This window comes from Moschus berezovskii, chromosome 9 (assembly GCF_049115385.1).
Source record: "Moschus berezovskii isolate FMDL1 chromosome 9, NW_MosBer_1.0, whole genome shotgun sequence".
Classification (NCBI taxonomy): Eukaryota; Metazoa; Chordata; class Mammalia; order Artiodactyla; family Moschidae; genus Moschus; species Moschus berezovskii.
Window position 1 is genome coordinate 73,321,041 of NC_142468.1, and position 13,844 is coordinate 73,334,884.

Below are 13,844 nucleotides of genomic sequence, written 5' to 3' on the forward strand. Positions count from 1 at the left end.
AATAAAAAGGCATTTCAAAGAAATTTGTTATGTCTCACTTTATAAGAATTATTAGGCAAATAAGTATCCTTGAAAGAGTCTAGAAAAAAATAATCAAGGAAAAGAATTCATATTTCAGTATTTGAGTCGTTCTTGGTAAGCAGAATCTATGCATTGAACATTTAAAAAGACATCAGTAGTAGTCGAGGCAGAAAATATCCCTATGCAATACTAAAAAAAAAAAGTTTTAAAAAATTAAGAATAAGGAAAGAGTGTTGCATTTCCAGACTCTGGTAATGTTAAGATTTGTCAATTTCAGTTCAAAGGATTTTTTTTTTTGCTTGACCTGCTATGATTGCTATTATTTGAACTGCCACATTTATTATTTTGTTAGCCTTTGAGGGCCTATAAAAATCTCACCTAATTGTACTGGAATCATCTAGCATAGCAGTCTAAGCCAAAGAAGATGAGAAAATGGCCAACATTTTTTCTTGAAATGGAAAGAAAAAATAGTTAAAGAATGAACAAACAGCAGAAACCAAAAATACTCTGAAAAGTCAGCTTTATGAGTCTCTCAAGAAATGGACACAGAAAACATTTTTTAAACGTTGACAGAAATTGTTAAGTTGTAAAAATGGATTTCCTAGCATTGTCAGTTGAATGTACCTTCTAATGTACAAAAATTCCAAATTTACAGTCTTTGAATAGGTTGTGACAGCTTTGGTGGCATGGTGCTGTGCAAGAAAAGGGAAATGTTAGCTAACCTCCAAGGCCTCCTTTTTCTCTTGGATTTTAGATTTCATGTTCCTCTTCTGTCTTCTCATGGCCCCTTTTCTTTTAAGACTGAATGCTTATATGTGTATCAAAAGGGAATAACTTCCCATTTACCATCGAAGTAGTTATACAATATTAGAAACAATGGATTCTTTTGTTCCATAATGAAGACCAATTTTCCAAATTTGGAAAATTATTTAACTTCAAGTCAATGAACATTTATTAAGCATCAGTTCAGTTCAGTTGCTCAGTTGTGTCCGACTCTTTTCAACCCCATGAATCACAGCACGCCAGGCCTCCCTGTCCATCACCAACTCCCGGAGTTCACTCAAACTCATGTCCATCGAGTCGGTGATGCCATCCAGCCACCTCATTCTCGGTCGTCCCCTTTTCCTCCCGCCCCCAATCCCTCCCAGCATCAGAGTCTTTTCCAGTGAGTCAACTCGTCGCATGAGGTGGCCAAACTATTGGAGTTTCAGCTTTAGCATCAGTCCTTCCAATGAACACCCAGGATCAATCTCCTTTAGAATGGACTGGTTGGATCTCCTTGCAGTCCAAGGGACTCTCAAGAGTCTTCTCCAACACCACAGTTCAAAAGCATCCATTCTTCGGCGATCAGCTTTCTTCACAGTCCAACTCTCACATCCATACATGACCACTGGAAAAACCGTAGCCTTGACTAGACAGACCTTTGTTGGCAAAGTAGTGTCTCTGCTTTTTAATATACTATCTAGGTTGGTCATAACTTTCCTTCCAAGGAGCAAGCGTCTTTTAATTTCATGGCTGCAATCAGCATCTGCAGTGATTTTGGAGCCCCAAAAAAGTAAAGTCTGACACTGTTTCCACTGTTTCCCCATCTGTTTCCCATGAAGTGATGGGACCAGATGCCATGATCTTTGTTTTCTGAATGTTGAGATTCAAGCCAACATTTTCACTCTCCTCTTTCACTTTCATCAAGAGGCTTTTGAGTTCCTCTTCACTTTCTGCCATAAGGGTGGTGTCATCTGCATATTTGAGGTTATTGATATTTCTCCCGGCAATCTTGATTCTAGCTTGTGCTTCTTCCAGCCCAGCAATCCTCATGATGTATTCTGCATATAAGTTAAATAAGCAGCATCTACCTGTAAAGTTTAAAACTCAACATTCAGAAAACTAAGATCATGGTATCTGGTCCTATCACTTCATATCAAATAGATGGGGAAAAACTGGAAACAGTGACAGATTTTATTTTCTTGGGCTCCAAAATCACTGTGGATGGTGACTGCCACCACGAAATTAAAAGATGCTTTCTCCTTGGGAAGAAAAGCTATGACAAACTTAGACAGCATATTAGAAAGCAGAAACATCACTTTGCCAACAAAGGTCCATTTACTTAAAGCTATGGTTTTTCCAGTAGTGTGTATGGATTGAGAGTTGGACCATACAGAAGGCCGAACACCAAAGAACTGATGCTTTCAAACTGTGGTGCTGGAGAAGACTCTTGAGAGTCCCTTGGACAGCAAGGAGATCAAATCAGTCAATCCTAAAGGAAACCAACCCTGAATACTCAGTGGAAGGACTGATGCTGAAGCTCCAATACTTTGGCCACCTGATGTGAAGAGCTGACTCATTGGAAAATACCCTCATGTTGGGAAAGATAGAAGGCAGGAGGAGAAGGGGGTGACAGTGGATGACATGGTTGGATGGCATCACCTTCTCAAGGGACGTGAGTTGAGAAAACTCTGGGAGATGGTGAAGGACAGGGAAGCCTGGCATGCTGTAGTCCATGAGGTCGCAAAGAGTCAGATACAACTTAGTGACTGACAACAGCAACCTGTAAAGCAGTGTGTCTGGAAGTAGCACCATGATTCTTTGCCTCTTTGTGGTGATAGCCAGTTTTAAGAACCAGGACCTTCTCACTATTTATTGCCTATATCCACACATGCCACAATTTAGCTATCCATTAACCCCAGGTTAGAACTGATGCAATAAAATGACAATGAGCTACTGTCCCTAAAATGTGATGATGGAAACATGTATCAATAATTACACAGTTCAGCATTTGAGAAGACCTATGGATGGGAAAAAATGCATTGTGTCCTTAGGATAATTCACATGCTGTATGTGAATTTTACACCAGGTGTCCAATAGCATAAAGGAGACAATAAGCTCAGAGTAAACATGAAGAGAAAGCAATAGCACACCCCAAATGTCAGAACATCGGGAGGCACCTGATGGTGCTATTTGCAATAAAAGAATTCCCTGATGATATCGGGAAGAGGATGCAGAAACATGGGACAAAGGGGAAAACAGACACACAAAAAATACAAGAGAATACAGAAATAAAGAGGAAATGCACAGTACATCTTAAACGAATACAATATTCTATAACAATTATATAAATGAAACCAGAAAAAAGAATACTGCTTAGGACACAAAAGTTTCAAATACTGTGATTATTCTTTGAGTAACTTCTAGACTGAGATCTATACAACGTATATAAAAAGTAAATGAGAAATGGAAACTCAGATTCCTGTCTAGAAGCGGCTGAGTTAATATCACTGTCTGTTTCATAAAATGTTCCATCAACCACTCTCTGGTAAGGAATATTTATAACCCAAACTAACATACATGTGTTTCACTCATAACTTCTAAGTGAATCTGTGTAAGGGTATTCATGGCGGTTGTATGTTATTCTCAAGTAATCCTTTGCATTTTCAAAGTCCCTATGTTATTTCAGGTTCTTGGTTGCATTAGCAACTAATTTTAGCTAAATTTAGTTCAGTTCAGTTCAGTTGCGTCCAACTCTTTGCGACCCCGTGAATCACAGCATGTCAGGCCTCCCTGTCCATCACCAACTCCTGGAGTTCACTCAAACTCATGTCCATCGAGTCAGTAATGCCACCCAGCCATCTCATTCTCTGTCGTCCCCTTCTCCTCCTGCCCCCAATCCCTCCCAGCATCAGAGTCTTTTCCAGGGAGTCAACTCTTCGCATGAGGTGGCCAAAGTATTGGAGTTTCAGCTTTAGCATCAGTCCTAATTAGTAGAATGTAATTTCTTGGCAAACTGTTAAGAAGCTCAGAAAGCCCATGAGAGGATAGGTAACAGAAAACGGGGACAGGCAGATAAGCTGAGAATTGTCTGGTTCTAGACAATTCCATGTTTGATGATAATTTTGCAAAAAAGCCTGGTTCAGGGGTCTCTCTTCATACCTCATAGGCCTTTTCACATTGTGGATAGGTTTTAAAAGGAGCAAACAAGAGACAGTAACCTAATGGATGAGTGCTTTCCATGCCTCTGCTTGCATCGTGTTTACTTATATCCTATTGGCCAAAACATAAGACCATATGGTCATGCCTAGAGTCAGCGTGGAGGGGAGATACAACCAAATGGGTACAAGAAAGTGTAATTACTATATTTATACATTCAGCTTCTGGTTTCCATAATAGAAGAGAAATGCCTGTAATTTCATTCCACAAAGCTTACTCACAATGAACAAATAATGGAATAAAAGGGAATAGGGTGATATTAAGAAGAAAATGGGTAATGGATAGTTAATAAATGATAAATGACCACCATGGAACCCTATTTAGATTTTTAAAGTGAAATTATCTGAATCCTTATAGACACTATTTTATTCCTCTGAAAATTCTGGGCTATAGCTAGGTATCATCCAGAAAAGATTCTTGATTTTCCTAAATGACCAGTTTCCCCATTATATGCATGTGAACTTTTCAGACTGGCCAAGAAAACTATGAATTGTAATCTTGGTCTTTTTCTTTTTCTTGAACAACCTTAATAAATATTCTTCCACTGATTTTGGTTACATCTGTTCACATACCAATTTTTGTGTCTAAATGAAAAAAATAAAGCCAAATATGAAATGTATATTTTGAAAGAATCTCACTGCTCTAGAAACTTGTTATCTTATGTGTCACACACTTTCAGTTTGCTTGGTAAATAACAGTAACTGTACATAACCACACTACTAAAAGTACACAGTGAAATGAAAATAAGTAGATATTTTCTGGCATTTTAGTGCACAAATATAACCTCTTAACCTGCAGCATTCAAAGGTTAAATCTCAAAACCGAGTCCATTAACCTTTCTAAATGGTTGTGATATTAAAAACTGACTCTTAATAGCTATGGGTCATCATCTAATGCAATAACCATCAGCAATAAAGAGTTATGGATTAAGAACATTATCTATCTATAAAATGGTCATTTATGACACTTGTGCACAGACCATTTCTAAAATGCACAGATACCCATGACCAAGAGTTCAGACCTAATAATATACATTATGCGTTTATTAGTATAGTTAGATATTAGTGAGTTTTTAAGAGAAAAAAATTATTACATTTATAAAGGATTCATAGTATTTACTTCAAACATGAAACTAAAAGAAAAACATCTTCAAAATTACCTTTCATTGAGCTATAACTCAGGCAGGTGGAGCTAAATAACTTAGATTGTTAAATAAAAATAAAAATTAGCATGTTTTTGTCTAGTGGCTTTGCCACAGGACAGATTTGGACTCATCTACATAATTGAGGAAGAGCCACTCACATGAAAACTTCCATGTCTTTTCAAATAGATAATTGTTCATTTGAATTGATCTATATTTTATTTCTTATAACTTAGACAATTAATCTAATATAAGCTTACACAATAGTTACTATGTATCATCACCAAGGTATGCTATGTTTGAACTTCATAGTTATGAATGAAACTTTAACAGGGACGGGGGAGCCTGGTGGGCTACCGTCTATGAGGTTGCACAGAGTCGGACACGACTGAAGTGACTTAGTAGTAGTAGCCTCAGTAAATATTCTTAAAGACCAGCAGTGCCTCAAAATACACTCTTCCTTCTGCAAAAATAGACCCACAAAATTAACCTAAGTTAGCTGTATTTTCTAACATATATACTATACTAACCTGTGTTTTGCCTTCAACCTTACAAGAGAGGAAATGTATTCATGGCTGAAATCACATTGGATCCTGTTCTTTAGAGGAGAAAGGCAAAGATACAGGAAAAAAAATAGACAGGAATTTAGGGTGCTCTGCATCTTACTAATCTTTAAAAAAATATGAGAACATTTTCATTTTCCTGTGTTACATGAAATTTGTTTCTTTGGATTTCTCCCTCTACATTTAGTGAACAATTTATATCTTCATTAGAACTATATGACTATTGGGTACATAATTAATGCCCCTTATGCATATTATTTTTATTTTAAAATCCAAAGTAGAAATGAAATAAGAGAACACCAGTGTTCAGAAAAACAAGGTGCAGATTCATTAATAGGGATCTGCTGTTTATGTTAATTTTTTCTAAAATGTTTAAAAACACACTTACAAGCAACTTATAAATATGCATTCTCTACCCAGAAGAGCAATAAACAGGTCATCTTTCAGTTCAGTTCAGTTGCTCAGTCATGTCCGACTCTTTGCGACCCCATGAATCACAGCACGCCAGGCCTCCCTGTCCATCACCAACTCCCGGAGTTCACTCAAACTCACATCCATCGAGTCGGTGATGCCATCCAGCCATCTCATTCTCTGTCGTCCCCGTCTCCTCCCACCCCCAATCCCTCCCAGCATCAGAGTCTTTTCCAGTGAGTCAACTCGTTGCATGAGGTGGCCAAAGTATTGGAGTTTCAGCTTTAGCATCAGTCCTTCCAATGAACACCCAGGATTGATCTCCTTTAGAATGGACTGGTTGGATCTCCTTGCAGTCTAATAACTCTTAATTTTGAAAGTTGATTTTTTTCCCCCCACTGCTTGTTGGAATCAAAGTTCTGATGAATTAGAACTTGGGCCTGCTCTAAAGAGGCAATAACCTCTTGGTCAGTGAAGATCTTTATCTTCATAATCTAACAGATCATCTAGGCCACACACTTTCATCCAAGCGTCCCTCAAGATACTTCTTGCCAACATATTTATGACTCTCTGGGATAGGGTAACAGATATCTGATCTAGGATTAATAAAAATATGTAAGGCTCCAAAAATTTTTGTCAAATTATATTACTAAAGCAAAATCTCTTTTGTACTCCCCTGCCCATAGTTCACTCCTAAATTATTGTTACGACAATCTCAGGTCAGGATATTTCAGACCAATGTCAAGAAACTAAAAAAATTCTTCAGAGTTAAATTAGTAAGTAATATGCCATATTCAAATTGTTAAGGTGATAGAAAACAATCTATAAGACCTACTGAATCTATAATAATCATAGAAGCATAACTTTTGATTTTTTTTTTCCTCTTATAGAAATCTAAATATTTATTTGGCATGCTAGACTATAAAGCTTCTTGGAAGAGTGATTTATATCTTATTAACCTTTTCAGCCAGCATGTATAAAATAGAAAGCAGAGATTCATAAATGATATTTACAAGTTGACAATAACAAGTATTAAGCATCATGTAGTTGAATGTTCAATATATTTCAGAGAGTTAAAGCTCTTAAAAGTGTCTCCAAATCATTTTCTCAATAGAGCCACCAAGTACAAACAGAGTTGAAGCAGATAGATTTCTTTCTTTTGGTAAATTTCCTTAGAATCTGTCCTGTAATGTGGTTAGTTTGCCAGACTGCTTTCACCACAGGATGTTAAAACAACACAATAATCAACCAAACTATGTTAACCAGAGTCCCTAAAGGCATATATTTTATGAAATAAGTAGAAGCAATGCAATTTCACAATAAGTATAACATCATTATAAATTCTTCTGTCAGCAATTCTAATTCTCAAAAGGTGCCTTGTATATTATCTCTTTATTCAAATATCTAGACTTCTGTAGTTATCCTTGTACTTTTTATAATAATCCATTGAGATTTCAGATATATGTTTCTCCTATTTTTTTCTATTCCTGTTTATTTTCTTCATCTCCTTTACCTTTCCTCTTATTCATCTCCCATTGCCCCTCTACACTCTCCTTTTGCTTGTTGAAAAAAACATTACTGAGAGTATGATAGATATCCCATTTCTCCATATTTCATTTCCTCGAATGCTGGGCATCCAACAAGTTTCATTCCAACCACTGTCAGCTGGATCATTAACCAGGCACTGATATAGAGGGAAAAGGAACCTGCTTTATATGAAGCATTAGCTTAAACAGCAATGTACGTCAATCATTTTTTGTTGTTATTTAACTGCACAGAGGAGTATTCAAAATAATCACCTTTGCAGGACACTTACTTATCCCAACAACAAAAAAAGATACCACAAGAAACAAACAAACAAAACATTCATACTTCTCTTCTGAAGTTACATTTAGGTACTATGACACGTTTATTTATTTTTAAAATACATTTTGTTAAATAATATTTTAGATAAATGCGAGCATTTTTATTTGAAAATGGTTCAGGGAATAAATTGAATAAAAGGCAGGTTTTAGACTTTACCATAAGTCAGAAGTTTATCTATATATATATATCACATTAAGGTTGTCTTCTTTCAAATAGAAATATGGTTCTGCTTAGATAATCTGGCAGAACTTGCCTTCCTTTGATGGAAGGACTGAATTCCTATATGTCTTAAGGAACCAAACAACTGATCACGACCACATTTACCTAAAAAGGGAGTTCTCTCTGTAACTCTTGTATGGGTTGAAGATCCTTAAGAAAAGGTAGAGAATAAATATTATGAGGATCTTTTCCACTAGGAAGCTCCTCCCTAAGAGGACTCAATTATAGAAATTATAACAACATGGAACAGAGAGCATGATCCCCTTCCATCTGCTTCCAGTTGGATCTCTCAAAAAAAGTAATACCATATATTAATGCATTGCAGTTCACTGATCTCAGCGAAGCCTGCCTGATTTGCCACAGAACAAAGGCCCAGAAGTTCACTCAGTCTTATCTACCTTTCTGACTTGTTTACTATTTTCTATCCTCACTCCCACTGTTCCTCATTCCAACACCTAAACAGCACACAGCACATGGAAGCATTCACACAATATTTACTAAGAAGACAGAAGGAATAGATGGCAAAATTTAGCATGTTGCCTATTCATCCTCTCTCCACAGATGCAAGGGGAACAGGACTTAGGACACACTTGAGGATATTAAGCCTTTCAAATGAAATATCCAGTACACACAGAAACTCCCTCTATCTTTTCCTCTCTCTGAACTATTTTTTAACCACTAACATCCTGGGAACTCATCATTACTTGGACTTTGGCATAAAGCCACTTATTTTCCTAGGAAAAATAATTCCTCTACTCCATTCTCATCTTCTCATATTAAAATGTGTGTATGTATGTGTGTATATATATATATATTTCATTCCCTTTACTAGTAATTGGTTTTGGAGTAGACATGCAGCCAAGTTGCAGATGATGATATATGTCATATGTGCAGGGAAATAGTTTAGAGACATTTCTAGGGTAGGTTCAACAAAAATACACAAGATACAAACAGTTGCATTTTTTGCTCTAGTGCTGGTATATGGAGATATGATATCTGGGATCAGGTGCCCATCTTGAGACCAACAAGGATAACAGCTATGCTGAGGATAGCAGAGTGGGAAAAGGATCAGGATTCTTGGTAATGCAAATAAACTGCTATATTACCCAGTCCTGAGATCCCATACCTTCCGACTTAGCATATAACATTTTTTTAAAAATTCCATCCTGTTTGGGATATTTTGAGTTTTCTGACGAATTGCAACCTAAAACGTCCTAACATTCCTCAAAATGAATTTTAAAAATGCTCCTTACTCTGCACCTAGGAATCTGGTTTCATTACTACATCATCTGATCCTTATCTGAGGCCTTTAAACTCCTAGGGCTGCTTGGCAAGAGGCTTAAGCAATCATCTAAAAATCTTTACTTACCGCTATAACAGAGATGGGATCTAGGATTTTAAGACAGAAAGAAATTCCTCTCTTCATTTTAGTTTGCTTTCTGATTTTCATTTTGTCAGTTTAATTTCTTAAACCACTGAAATTATTTATTCTCTATAGCTTATAAAAAGGCAAAACAGCAAACTAATTTAAAGCATAGGTTCTGCAGTCAAAGGTCCTTATCCAAATCTTATGATCTTCTCTACACTGAGCAAATTATATAACACATGTATTAAAAACTATTAAGGCCTCTGTTTCCCATCTGTCAGTGGGTGTAATAGAAATGCCTAACAATGTTATACTTGGAATATAGCTAGCCTTGACTGCAGTAAACTTATTCTATATTCATTAAAACTTCCATTAAATTTACCTTGACAGACAAAGCTGCCAATAGCCAGACTTTGGGAATGCTCTGGACAATCCAGACAGAGAATTATATGCTTTGAAGGAATAATTCTGCATGGAAATATACCTACTTATTTGGAGCTTCATTAAGAATTATGAACAGACTCTTGTGTCTTTTGAAAGAGATGGGAGAGAAAAGCTCTCTATTGAAAAGGAGTGCGGATGGAGGGCTTCTTCACCTTTGTACTAGAAAAGACACTACTAATGAGCCCTGCCAAGCTGAGGTGAGAGAGCCAGGTTGAGCATCACCCAGAACCTCCCCTAAAGGGTGTGTGTTTCTTGTTATGTCTGTGAAGAGAAATGGAAATAGAACTTTTTTTTTTTTTTACTTTGAGAAGCAACAAGATATATTGAAAGCTCTGCCTTTTCATTGATTTCATCTCATCTTTGATTTTTCCCCCTAGGTAATATAGTTAAAGATCTGACCACAAAATAGACAAAAGAATTGCAGAAGAGGGACTTTCCTCTCAAAATAAGCTTAAGCACCTAGCACAGAGGCAGAGTTTACCAAAAAAAAAAAAAAAATCACATAATGGATAAACACTGTCATACCTTCAGTGCATCCTTCAAGTCTTAGAATATTTGCAAGTGTTTATTTGCAAATATGTGTTTCTGGGGTGTCATGTCTCCAAATTCCAATTTTGCATAATTTAAATTCTAAACATTATGTAGATAATGCAATGTTTACATGTGGACTCCAAAAGTTACCTTTATGACACTGACACTACTTAAAGCAACATTTTCTGGTGGTAATGTAAAAACCTTAGATTTTAAATGTTTCCTTTAAGAATAATTGCCTGGTTTAGCACTGCAAATGTCTTGACAAGGCAATAAAGCTTTGTGACTTTACAGCCTTGTGCTTAAAGAGCTATGCTATGGCATTTGGTGACCATTAGGCAAACTTAATTTGATAGCTTCCCTGTACTTGGCCCACTCCTACTTCATGCCCACGAAGAGTTAAAAAAAAAATACTCTCAGAACTTTAGGACAATTTTTGAAAATTTCCATTGTTCCTTGAGTCCTCATCTCATTATTAAGTATTCACAGTGCACCCTTGGAACAGGTAATGGAAGCAATCATATCCAGGGGTATGAGACAGTCATCAGTGGAGAATGGAGAAGGAGCCACAGAAAAACCAATAGCACCTTTTAAACTCTTGAAGATTTATGCTGTATTAATTATTTGGCATAGAAGATCATTTGTAATTTTTACAATGATTAAATTCCCTCTTTGCACTGGGGAGAAACTGCTACATGTTTTGATATCTGCCTGTACCTTCAAGTAGTCTTTGAGGATTGCTGTGTTAAACAGAAGTACAAAACCAAGCCCATGTGTTTTCTGACCTTATGGGAATTTGATATCTAACTAAGCATGAACATGCATTAAATCATATTCTTGTCCAAATCTCCAAATCTCTTGAATTAAGAAAGTGCTGCAGGAAGTCTTTTTATTTTGTTTCTTTCAAACACTTTGTCTACATGGGAAACAAATCCCAGACAAAAGACTGGGGTCTTGCTCAGGGGAAAACTGTTAAAACACAGCACAGCAGAAGCACTACAGAAACCCAGCATTTGCCTACCAGATTTCACACAAGTCTCCAAGGCACGGTCTACTTCGTACCTCACCACTTACCCCTGTGATTTGATCTGGATGTATGTAGGCTGTCTAGGATTTTTATGTGTCCCCTTTTTTTTCTGATCATCTCTAAACTGTGCCCTTAAAAATAATAGCCTTTTAGAATCTCTATAAAACTAAAATTTATCTTTCTTACCTTATGTCCATTTTCTTCCAAAACACACATATCTTGTGGATTTCTTTATACAAAATAAAATGTTATAAACCACTCTCAAATACAAAATAAACCCAATTTACCCTAATAGAGTTATCTTTACAAAAAGAGCTTATCCTTAGTATGCTTAGTATGTAGATGGCTAATAAAGGAATGCACCTACAAGATACTTTGCCTCCCCTAGAATGCCAAGACTTCCAATATTTTTTTTTCTTCTGAATTCTGTTAAACTAATTTTGTGTGATAGGCAAATATGTCCTCCACATGCTGGCGAATTAAAATTCAGCTTTCAGTGAATAAGATTAATTGCCTCTTCAGACAAAGCTGGATTTGCGCTCCTATTAGAGAAAGAGGAGGGGGGAGAAGCAAGGGGCAGGGTGCCAGCTAGACTGCAGTATTCAGTTACACGTGAAATGATTTGTAATTCTGAGTAATCACTTAGGACAAGCCCTTGCACCATTTTATCTATACATGACTCTAGGCCAAAGTCAATACTCATAGTAAAATAATGAGATGAAGCTAACTGAGCCCTTTTATTAATGCTCCAAGGAACAAATCTGATGCTTGAGTTTTTCCCCACTGAAAGTATCCACTTCTTCCTAAAAAATGAACAAGTGGGTCAGGGTGCCCAGTAGCGGGCAGGGTACCTGCTTCAGCAAAAGTGTAAATAACTGGCTCTTCCCACCTTCCTCTTTTTGTTTGTGCACCAGGCTTCACCCGGCACAGGTGAAAGCACATGAATTTTGCATTACCTCTAGGCTCATTAAAGAGATCTGGCTCTCCCCTAATAGTTTCCCCTGATTTGGGGGAGACACACACACAGCATGATAAATCTTAAGAGAAACAATGTACAGTAATTTTTTTCTCCTCCTCATCAGTCTTATAAAGAAAATACACTGTTGTAGCAAAGGCACAGCTTGGTAACAGTCAGCCTGCAACTGTTAGGGAAGTGAAATGGATAACCAGCTGTCCCAGTTTCCTGGAGATGGGGCACAGGACAAGAAAGGGTGCTGGGAAGGAGGGGGAATGAAAGGGGTTGGGGAAATCCTTGACTGTAGCCCCCAAATTTCATTTCCACCTGTGTCACCAGCTGTCAGGTAACCAATCTGGAAGTCGGCATCAAATGGCTCACTCACTAAATAATGGGCAGTGTATTACTCTACTCTGTACTTGCTGCTGCTGCTAAGTCACTTCAGTCGTGTCCGACTCTGTGCGAACCCATAGACGGCAGCCCGCCAGGCTCCGCCGTCCCTGGGATTCTCCAGGCAAGAACACTGGAGTGGGTTGCCATTTCCTTCTCCAATGTGTGAAAGTGAAAAGTGAAAGTGAAGTCGCTCAGTCGTGTCCGACTAGTAGCGACCCCATGGACAGCAGCCCACCAGGCTCCTCTGTCCGTGCGATTTTCTAGGCAAGAGTACTGGAGTGGCTTGCCATTGCCTTCTCCGACTCTGTGCTTACTGAAGGCCTAAAGAATGTTGTTTTCTAGGACTTGGAGAAATAATCTAATTTACGTGGTGAGTAAAGTTTTTTTTTTTTTAATTAGAAAAACCCAATAGAATATTTCCACTTTTCACAGAAAAAAAATAAAAAATAATGGAACCCACTTTTTCTTAGGGAAATCATACACATGTACTCCAAAATAAAACAACATAGGTATAATAGAAGAAAGGGAACAAGAGGTACCTGCAAATTCCAAATTTGTCTCCTCTTAGCTTGGTGATTCTTTCAAGTCCCTTGATATCTCTGAGCAGTCTTGTCATCTGTAAAAGGAGGATTACACACTTACAGTCAAACTGTGAAGAGTAATGCTTAGTTCAACATCTCACACATAAACACAATTACTCATTTCCCTCCCTCTTTTGGATTATTCATGTTACAGGGGGTGGGAAATAGTGATATAAACAGATCATAGAGGGATTTCAATGAAATTACTCCTTCCAATTTTTCTCTGATTAGAGCTTTCTGTAGAGGACCAAAATAGCTTTTTTGAATTCCATTTCTATTAGTATGCTTATTTGCTGTGCCCATACCAACAAACATGAAATTTCCCTCTAAAAAGCTTATATGAAT